The sequence below is a fragment of the Capricornis sumatraensis genome, chromosome 19 (assembly GCF_032405125.1).
Source record: "Capricornis sumatraensis isolate serow.1 chromosome 19, serow.2, whole genome shotgun sequence".
Taxonomy (NCBI): Eukaryota; Metazoa; Chordata; class Mammalia; order Artiodactyla; family Bovidae; genus Capricornis; species Capricornis sumatraensis.
Window position 1 is genome coordinate 29149049 of NC_091087.1, and position 11045 is coordinate 29160093.

The 11045-nt window shown below is 50.2% G+C and overlaps 1 pseudogene; it reads left to right on the forward strand.

Moving 5' to 3' along the window:
* Positions 1–5773: 5773 nt before the first annotated feature.
* Positions 5774–8343, forward strand: LOC138094936 (uncharacterized; annotated as a pseudogene).
* Positions 8344–11045: the final 2702 nt, after the last annotated feature.

The following is an 11045-nucleotide window of genomic DNA, read 5'->3' on the forward strand; positions in this document are numbered from 1 at the left end:
CCAAGTTTCTCCAGCTGATCTGAGGTTTCCCTTGAGTATGGGGATGAGGTCTTTTATTTCTGCTGAGTACTTTTCTCAGCTCTGGTCCCTTAGTCAGTGCTCAGCAAACACTTGAATGAAAGGCTGAACAAAGAATGGTAGAGCATAGCATCTTCTAACCCAGAGAAGGGATTTCCTAAGATTTCTCGGTCAGGAAGATCCTTTGGAGGAGGGAAGGGCACCCCTTTCCAGTATTCTTACCTGGAGAATCCCATGGACAGAGGAGCCTGGCGGGCTACAGTCCATAGGGTCTCACAGAGTCGGACATGACTTAAGCAACTTAGCACACACTGGAAAGCGAGTCCTTCTGGGAGGCAAAGAGGAGAGTTTGAGATTTGAGTTGTCTCTGCTCCCTGAAGCATGAGTGGGTTGAGATGTGCAAAGTGTGAGATGGGAACTCTCCAGAGCCACAGAAGCAGCTGTAAAGTTCCAGCCAATTCCCAGTGCAGCCTGGAGAGGCTGGCAGCTGATGAGAAAGCAGTTTCTGTGTTGGTCCCACTCTGGAGAGATCCCAGAGGCCCAGAGCTGTAGCTTTGAGCAGCCCAGAGAGACCAGCTGGTGTTCGCTCTGTCCATCCACATCCCACTTGGCACTGCTCCCCGAAGGATAGAGTGGGGCCGGGTGCAGGTGACCGGAAGGACTCCTTCATGCTTCCTCCAGACCAGAAGGATGCTAATGCGAGTCCAGGTCCTTTTAAAAGCTGTTGGAGCCCTGCTCACAGGTCCTCAGTAGATGGGTTCATTGCAGGCTGTTGGTGTGGGAGATTAGCCTTTGGGGAAGGAGGGATTCTGAGCAGGTCCAGGGACCGCAGTGGGGTGATGGCCTGTCTACGGGAGACCAAGTGTCCAGGCCAGAGCCTTCTGAGTTCTTCAGAACTGCTGCTCTTTCCCAAAAGCTGGACCTTGCTGCAGCCTGCTCCATTCCTTCCCACCTGCAGGTGGTGTTTCCTTACACAAGCAAGAGCTGCATGCGGGGCGTGCTGGAGTACCTGTACACTGGCATGTTCACCTCCAGCCCCGACCTGGACAACATGAAACTCATCATCCTGGCCAACCGCCTCTGCCTGCCACACTTGGTCACCCTCACAGGTAGCTAAGCCCAGGGGAGGGTCCTCCAGGGAGGAGGAGGAGTCAGGGGACCCCCTGGGAGACGTGATTTCTTCTCTCACCTGTCTCCTCCCAGGGGACAGGCCGCCAGCACCAGGGGGATACGTTTACATAGCGTGAGATACGTCGGTGCATATTGGGGTTGTGGTGAGGACGTGGATGTCAAGAAATGTGTGAGAAGGATGCTTGGTGGGGTCACCTTATAGGTCTCTCTAGAGGTTATTGCGGTGCAGCAAGTGGGCACCAGTAGATGCCAGGGCTCGAGGTTCTCAGCTTGGCCACACTCAGGCAAGCTTAAGAAGTCAGAAAGAACAGAACACCGTTCCTCATTCCTGCCCTAGCATCTCCTCCTTCCTCTCCTTTTCCCCTTTCTCATTTCCTTCTCTTCCACCTTCACTTTCTCTTTCTTCTTCTAGAAACACAGTAAACATTGACTTAATTGTTGGTCACTCCTAATTCTTTGATTCCTGGAAGATCCTGCGAACTAGAGCTCAGGTTTCAGGATGGACCAACCCCAGAGGCTTGGGTGGAGCAGGGACTGGGGCAGGAGGGAGACCAAGGAGCAGCGCTTGGGGTCCCAGGGCAGGAGGAGAGACGGTGTAGGGCAGATGAGAAGTCGTCTGGAGCCCGTGGTGCCCGCCGACAGGTGGCGCTCCTGAGCTGGAGTCAGCAGGTGCGTTCCATTGATGTTGGTGTTGGTACCTGTACTGGCACTGATGTCCAGGTTAATGTCCTTGGGTGGGCTGGCGGCAGAGAGCAAAGCCTCAGATACTGAGTTGAGATTCAGGGAAGGACCTGGTGTTAGAGCTGCTGTGGCCCTTGGCAGATGATCAAGATTGGGACTTGGCTATGAGGGAAGCAGTGATCCTATGATGAGAAATGAGTTGAAAGGTGGCGCATGGTCCCTGGAAGAGGTGGAAGTGATTGACCAGAATCAAATGTTAAGAGCTGAGCCTGCATAGGCAGGCCAGGGGACACTGAGGGATTTAGGGCAGGGAGTAAGAGGCTTCTAAAGATTTCAACTGCAGAATTCCCTGGTGGTCTGGTGGTTAAGGCTGTACTGCAGAATTCGCTGGTTGTCTGGTGGTTAAGGCTGTGCTTCCCCTGCAGGGGCCACGGGTTCGATCCCTGGTCAGGGAACGAAGATCGCCAAGCGGTGCGACCAGTAAATAAATAAATAATAAATAAGATCACAGCTGCAACAATTTGAAAAAGTGGTGCAGCGTTCCCAGAACACAGGAAACAGTCCAAACTCTTAGACTAAATAACTTTTGAAAGACTTGCTACAAAGAAATGGCCCAAATGAAAAAAAAATGTATTCAGGCGTTTCTTTAAGTTTGTTTCATCATAGCAAGCACTCAGAAACAAGTCAAACAGGCACACTGGTTAAGCACACGTGGATGGATTTTGCAAGGTAGCCATTAAAAATGTTACCTCTCACAGCTGCGTGGAAAGGCTTATAGAAAATAACATTGAATGGCCTTTCCTGTGAAATGCTTCATAATCACTAAAAAACACATTAAAAAAATATGTTTCTATGTACCTTGTCAAGGAACAGTAGAAAATGCCAAGTGTTGTATAATAGGTGACATGTTTTGTGATATAAGCTTACTATGAAGTTATTAATTTAACCTTAATTTTAACAATGTTAAATATTGCACAAAAACATGTAATATGTGTTCACCTGAATAAACTATTACAAACCAAAGTGGCCCTTGCTCGCCACACCAGAGCCCCCGGTCTGTCACCTCAACCATAGGCCCTCCCCACCCCAAAAGTAACCATTCTGCCTGTTGCTCTAAGATTTTATGATCTCTCTTCCTTACTCTTCTTCATAGTTTTATCATCCAAGTGTTCATCCTGAAACACTATAGCATGATTTTATTTTTTATATATCTTTTAAGGTTTTTGTAATCTGTAAGTACCTTGTCTGTTAAAAACAAAAACAAAACTTTCCCTCGCGATATGTTGGAAAAACCCTCTGATCTAGGGAACCTAGATTTTTCTACTGATGGCCTTTCTGTTCAGTTCAGTTCAGTTCAGTTCAGTCGCTCAGTCGTGTCCGACTCTTTGCGACCCCATGAATCTCAGCACACCAGGCCTCTCTGTCCATCACCATCTTCAGGAGTTCACTCAGATTCACATCCATTGAGTCCGTGATGCCATCCAGCCATCTCATCCTCGGTTGTCCCCTTCTCCTCCTGCCCCCAATCCCTCCCAGCATCAGAGTCTTTTCCAGTGAGTCAACTCTTCGCATGAGGTGGCCAAAGTACTGGAGCTTCAGCTTCAGCATCATTCCTTCTAAAGAAATCCCAGGGTTGATCTCCTTCAGAATGGACTGGTTGGATCTCCTTGCAGTCCAAGGGACTCTCAAGAGTCTTCTCCAACACCACAGTTCAAAACATCAATTCTTCGGTGCTCAGCCTTCTTCACAGTCCAACTCTCACATCCATACATGACCACAAGAAAAACCATAGCCTTGACTAGACGGACCTTAGTCGGCAAAGTAATGTCTCTGCTTTTGAATATACTATCTAGATTGGTCATAACTTTTCTTTCCTTCCTATCAACTGGCCTTCAGGTCTAGAGGCTAGATTAGATCCAGTCTTCTTTTGGTGAGACTACATTTTGTAGGTTGTTACTGCTTTTCATCAGGAAGCATAGATCATTTGCTTTTCTCTTTTTGTGGTCCTAGCAGCCATTGAGTTTTATTGCCTGGATCCATTCATTTATTAAGTTTTGTGAAATGGTAATATTCCAGTTCAGTCTTTTTTTTTTTTTTAATCTGTTGGTATCCTTTCAAAAGGAGAGAAACTTTCCCTAACCTATGGTTTGTTTTCCCAGTAGAACAGTTCATGTAGGAAAGGCAGGTGAAAATGTGGTATTTTAATTTACCAGTTGTTTTTCCTTTCTCTTATATTTAGGTACTTATTTGGCTGCAGTGCAGTCTTAGTGGTGGCATGAAGGATCTTTAGTTGCAGCATGTGGGATCTAGCTCCCTTACCAGGGGTTGAACCTGGGTCTCCTACATTGGAAGTGTAGAGTTTTAGCCACTGGACCACCAGGGAAGTCCCAGTTTACCAGTTTTCAAGATACACATTTGTTTCCTATCATCCTTTGAGAGTGACCAGTTGAGTTTTTGTTATTAATATTACATGCGATTATGAATTTTTGACTTGAACATACTCTATTGGTTTTTAGTTCAGTTCAGTTGCGCAGTCGTGTTTGACTCTTTGCGACCCCATGGACTGCAGCACGCCAGGCATCCCTGTCCATCACCAACTCCTGGAGCCTACTCAAACTCATGTCCATGCCATCAGTGATGCCATCCAGCCATCTCATCGTCTGTAATCCCCTTCTCCTCCTGCCTTCAATCTTTCCCAGCATCAGGATCTTTTCAAATGAGTTGGTTCTTCACATCAAGTGGCCAAAGTATTGGAATCTCAGGTTCAGCATCCGTCCTTCCAATGAATATTCAGGACTTATTTCCTTTAAGATTGACTGGTTTGATCTCCTTGCAGTCCAAGGGACTCTCAAGAGTCTTCTCCAACACCACACTTCAAAAGCATCAATTCTTTAGCACTCAGCCTTCTTTATAGTCCAACTCTCACATCCATACATGACTACTGGAAAAACCATAGCTTTGACTAGATGGACCTTTGTTAGTAAAATAATGTCTTTGCTTTTTAATATGCTGTCTAGGTTGGTCATAGCTTTTCTTCCAAGGAGTAAGCATCTTTTAATTTCACGGCATCAGTCACCATCTGTAGTGATTTAGGAGCCCCCCAAAATAAAGTGTCTCAGTATTTCCATTGTTTCCCCATCTGTTTGCCATGAAGTGATGGGACCAGATGCCACGATCTTAGTTTTCTGAATGTTGAGTTCTAAGCCAACTTTTTTACTCTCCTCTTTCACTTTCATCAAGAGGCTCTCTAGTTCCTCTTTGCTTTCTGCCATAAGGGTGGTGCCATCTGCATATCTGAGGTTATTGATGTTTCTCCCAGCAATCTTGATTGCAGCTGTTGGTTTTAAATAATTGCAATTAGCTTTATGGAAACTCAGATACTCTTCTGTTCCTTTAACCTGTAGAAGTCTCTTCAGGTTGGCTGTGGAGTCTCTAAAGGAGCTTTCTGATGCTCTGGAATGACAAGATGTGCCCGGTTCATCATGTACACTTCCTGCCCCATACCTGGAATCAGCCATTTCTCTGAGAAGTCTTGGCTTCCTGTAGTTGGAAATGGGATTTCAAGGCCACAATATTTGCATTAGCAATGCTTTTGCTGTTGGGTGGCTATTGTTTCTAGGTCTTTTTCCATGGACTCAGCTGAGACATATTACTTTTAAAGATAAAATACTTTATCAGTTTATACTGATACACTTAAAATTCAGAACTAAAAGTGTTTACTTCTTCCCTAGAAAGGTCTTGAACCCAGGTGTCCTGGATTGCGGGCAGATTCTTTACTGTCTGAGCCACCCAAAACAGGCAAGCAAAATCTCCCCTACCAGCCCTCAGGGTGCCCAAAATTCTAAAGATTAGTTTATGAAGTTAAAATATGCCAGATATGCCTGGGAGGTCAGCTCTCTAAGCCCGCTTGTCAGCATCTTAGTGCAGGCTGCTCTGGTCCAGCATGGAGGACCAGGGGTCAGATCTGAGGAGGGCAGACCTCATAGGACTGTGGGTTTCTGGGGCTGCTGGGGGCAGGTCACGGGTGAGGTGGGACAAATCCATGTCATTCCATCATGGTTTTGTGTGGCCTTGCCTCTCGAGGTGGGTTCTCTGTGACTCAGGGCCTTTGCCCACCTGCGCCAAAGCTCTGGCTCTGAAGGCAAAAGGAGACATCTGTGTGCAGACCTTGGCTCAGGGGTCCCAGCACAGACATGCTCCTGTCTGTTCCCAGTTCCACTGTGCGTACCAGTTGGCTGACTGGTGTCTTCACCACATCTGCACCAACTACAACAATGTGTGTCGCAAGTTCCCCCGAGACATGAAGGCCATGTCCCCAGATGAGCATCCCCAGCGGCATTTGTCGCCTCCCTCTCCTTGGGTCCAAGCCTCTGACCTGACCCCAGGGCGCTCAGAGGCTGCCAAAGACCCCTGTGGGTGGGGAGTAGCCTGCAAACATGCACCCAGCCCAGCGGAGGGGGTCCTGGAAAAAGCGCGGATGTGGAGGGCGGCCCCCCCTCCCCAGCCCGCCGGAGACCTTGGGCAATTCATTCTGCCCCTCTGAGCTTCTGCTTTTCACAGGTACAGACTAGAAGTGGTATTTTTATAGATGTTTGTGGACCAAACTCCACAATAAGAAATACATTTTTGTTTGGTTGTTAACTTTTACAGTGTTGGTTGGTTTCTGCCAAACAACAATGCAAATCAGCCGTAATTATACATATATCCCCTCCCCTTGATCCTCCCTCCCATCCCCACATCCCACCCCTCTAGGTTATCAAGAATTACATTTTATCTTGTGACCTAGTACACATATTGAAAAATTTATCAGTTGTTTTTAATACTGTTCATGACTCATGACATTAAGTTCATAACCTAGGAATGGGCGCAAGTCACAGCTTGGACAACACAGATCTGGGTATCCTCTGGGGTCCCTGCTGCTTGGTCTCTGCTTAATTGGTGTCTCAGGTCCTGGGGCCTGACAGGAGTCCAGGGGTCCAGGACTCATGGGATCCAGGGAGAGGTGTGGCTGGCCTCCCCCGCGTGGCCTTCACTGGGCGCCGCCTGCGTTGCTGTGACCCTCCTCCCCACCAGTGCTCTACCAGTTCCCCCACTCCTGCTCTCTCCTCGTCACCCTTCTAGCATTTTCTTTCTAAAGGACAGCTCCAACTGCCTCACTTCCCTGGTCCCAAACTTCCGCGGAGCCTCCACACCTTCTAGAATAAGTCCAAACCCCTCAGCCTAGCCTTCCCTCCCATCTGACCTCCTGCATACCCCCATCCCCTGCACCTCTCCTCTCAGAACCTCAGCTCTGCCAGCTGCATCTGCTGTCACCCCAGCCAGGCCGAGCATCTTCTTGCCCACAGTTCTCACCATTTCTCCCTCATCCCTTGTCGCAGCCTGCTTTATTCTCTGAGCCTTGATAGGATCTTCCTTCTGCCTGGAAGAAAAACGTAAGTGGAAACGCCTTTCCCCAGTGGGGACCGTCGGCTCCACTCCCTGGGCAGCTGACTCTCTCTGGGGGCTCAGTGAAGGCAGGGCTTCCGCTTCTGGTCCCCAGGGGTTGGCATGTGGGCCCAGGAGTACCAGAGGCATGTTCCATGGCAGCGGGGCAGGGGTGGGAGTCCCTCTGCCCCTCCTCCTGCGTCTTCCTCACACAGCCCTACTGCCGTTCTGCCCCAGAAAACCAGCAGTGTTTCGAGAAACACCGGTGGCCACCCATCTGGTACCTGAAGGAGGAAGACCACTACCAGCGGGCCCGGAAGGAGCACGAGAAGGAGGACTATGTGCACCTGAAGCGGCGGCCCAAGCGGCGCTGGCTGGTCTGGAATAGTCCGTCCTCGGCGTGCTCTTCGGCCGCCTCCTCGGCGTCCCCATCCTCCTCCTTGGCTGTGGTCTGAGATGCTGCCACCCCCTTCTGACCCTGCTGCTGTTGTCCCCACTTGTCTTTGCCCCTCTGCTCCTCCGCATCGCCCCCTCCACCTCCCAGGGACAGAGGACTCGCATAACCAGGACCCTTTGGGTGGAGCTGCTCTCAGCAGCCAACATAGCTCGGCACAGAGAGGAGGGAGCCTGGCCTCGTGGACCAGAGCAGTGGCCCTGTGCAGAGGTCCTGATTCCACGGCCGGCCGGGAGACAGCTCCTGAGAGGCGGGCATTGGGGAGAGAGCTGAGGACTGTGGTATCTTGTCTGTGGGTCGGAGAACCCTAGCATCAAAGGGGAAACTCTCCTGCTGGGAAGCTGTGTGTCCTGGTCTGTGCAGGCAGCCCCCTCCCTGGGAGCAGCAGTGGGCAGGCAGGGTCCTACTTCTGTTGGCCCCACGTCTCCATCTATGGACTTGAAGGGTTACAGAGGCTTTGTGGGCCTTTCCACGTGGGGCCTGCTCAAATCCTCACTGGAAAAGTCAGGGTAGAAATTAAGCCTTCAGAGCCCAACTCCAGGCCTCCATTCCTGTGGTGCAGCTGCCAGAAGCCGCAAGTGGAAGGCTTGCCCTCTGCCGACATTGCCTCCGGGGCTGTGGGCAACCAGGCCTGAGAAGGTGGCAGAGGATTTTCAGAGCTGCAGCCCTGGAAGCAGTGCTTCTTGGTGCAATGAGAAACTTCTCCTTCCCCCCATCCTTTACCGCTCAGGTTTGGAGAGGGAAACCCAAGGAAACACTGGAACAGGGGCAGAGAGAGTAGAGGGTGATGGGACCAGAGCACAGCAATCCCATGCTCCTTTGGGCTCCTCCCCCCGCTGCTGGCAGCACAGCTTCTTATGGGGAGAGGGTAAATTTTGCAAAAAAGTGCAGACATTAATGAACAAAATCACCACCGACAAAAACATTGTGGCCTCTATCCCCTCAAAGGAAGAAAAGCAGAAAAAGACCCTGGATGGCTCTCATTTTTATAAAGCCAAGCAGGGGTCCCCATGTGGATGAGGCAATGGTCGAGGTGGTAGAAATGACTCCGATGCTTTTCAGGAAAGCAGTGTCACTGTGACCGAGGACATCCTGGCCCCACTGACTGACTCTGGAGGGCATGGTGCGTGCCTTCAGCATGCTGGGGATGAGGTTGCAGGGGTGGGGAGGGTGGGCTCGGGAATCACCATGGTGATGGACCCATCCCGAGAATCAGACTGTTCTCAACTTCAGCAGGTAACTCCATAGGATATGACCGTGTTGAAGGGGTGGGATGTGGTAGCAGTCAAAGGTCAGGGAAAAGGGCACTGACATGGAGAATAGGAGTCCTTGTAAAGAAGGATCGTAATGAAGCACGTGACCTCACTCAGTGCTGGTTGGTGATAACAGGGAAGAATGGGGGAATTGAACAAGAGCAAAACCAAGGTCAGTCCAGAGAAGAAGAGGGAGGAGACTGGAGGATGGTGGAGGATTAAGACAGTATCTTGCAGCCCCGTGGGGGAAAGCTGGGCCACAACTGACCCTCTCCTCCTTTTCTAATTCTGATTTGTGTCTCACTCCACACACCCTTGTTAGATTCAGAACACAGGGTCCCTCTGATGAAGGTGGAGCCAGAGAGACTGAGCTCCTGTCCTCAGCACTCAGGACTCATCTCATCTAAGAAAGATGCCTAGGGAGAGGAACTGGGTTTTGGTCCCAGGGCCCAGTGTGGGGGTCTCCACCCCCAATAATCTGGCATAGAGCAAACCCCGCAAAAATGGAACCTTTGCATCCATTTTGTGGTGCCAAGACCTAGAGATCTGAGGTCAAGGCCTTGTCAAGAGAAGGAGCAGGAGATGGCAGGTCAAGTGCATCTTGAGTGGCTGTGACCCATGGTGTCCGAGCCCTAGACTTCAAGGCCATGGCTGCCTCCCCTCCAAGTCCTCCAGATGGCAGGCTTGGCAACCAGACAGGTGCTGCCCTCTACTGGCTGGTCAGCTCACTTCTGCTGAACTCAGGCTGAGGTTGAGGTGAAGGGGAGCCTCCGAGGTGGGGTGTGCTGCTCTGCACCAGCACCTTCACTCTGGGAAGGGTGTAGGAGGGGCCATGGGGGCCTCCCAAGAATTCTAGGGGGATGGGAGAGCCAAGACCTGAAATCCAACGGCAGAGGAATTAGGTCTCCATGAGGTTGCAGGCCTGAGTCATCTGGCCCACTGATGAGGCTGCAGAAAGGCCAGCAGGGACAGAAAGGGAAGGTGGCTCAGAAGTGGCAGGAGGCTCACATCTGAGAGGCCACAGAAGGATCCCAGCAAGCAGGGTCTCACCACCCCTTCCCAATAGCTCTGTCAGAGCCAGTCCATACCTCCAGGGAGCCCAGCAAGCCCAGGTGGGACTTAGATACCACCTGGGGAGGCTGTGGGGGACCTGGGCCAGCACAGTCAGGGAAGGGCAGGGAGGAGAGGGATGGAGGAGGGGCTGAATTCCAGTCCCCAGGAACCTGGTGCCCAGAAATCTTGAGTCAGAGCAGGAGACACATTCATGAGGGCAAGCTTGAGCCTGAGGCATAAAAGAGAGGAGGAAGGAGTGGGTCACACAGCAAGAACACACACTCCTGCACCCGTGTCACTCAGAACTACTCTAGGGGAGAATGGGAGGATGGGGGAGAAACACACACACATGCCTCTTTTTATATAAAATTGCATATTTAATTTGGTCATGAATTCATAAACACATGAGTATTTTGTACCTAATGGCCTTTCTTGTACTCTTTGATATTTCCAACAAACTCTTCTAAGGTGAGAACTTCCAATGGAGAGAAGAGTGAAAAGATAAACAGCCACTAGTGAAACACTTAATTAAGTGCCTGTCGTGGGTCAGGTGCTCACTGGATTGGATATAAAACAGGGCAACTTCATGCTCTCATCAAGCATACCTTAAATAAACATGATGAGCACCGACAAGGCTAATACTTTAGGTGGGCACTAAGGAAGTCCTCTGAGAAAGGGATAAGTGACCTGACACTTGACTGACAAGGTTTCATTTCTATCTTCCTCTGAAGATGGAGGCAGAGTGTCCTCCACAAAAGGAACAGCAAAAGCAAGAAACACGTGACTTAGGGGAACAGAGGGTCAGTAGGGCAGGACCTCTGAAAGGGAAGAGGAAAGGGCTATTGCACCAAGGCCACTGAGGTAGGACCCCTACCAAACTCCACTGGAGCACCATACCCTGAATGTCCCTAAATACTCAGCCAATTCTAGTTTGGGTCCAGCCATGGCAGTCTTGGGCACACAAAGTTTTGAGATGGAAAAGATAAACTGAGGAGTACTGCTTTCATAACATCCTCCTGCCATGACTGGAA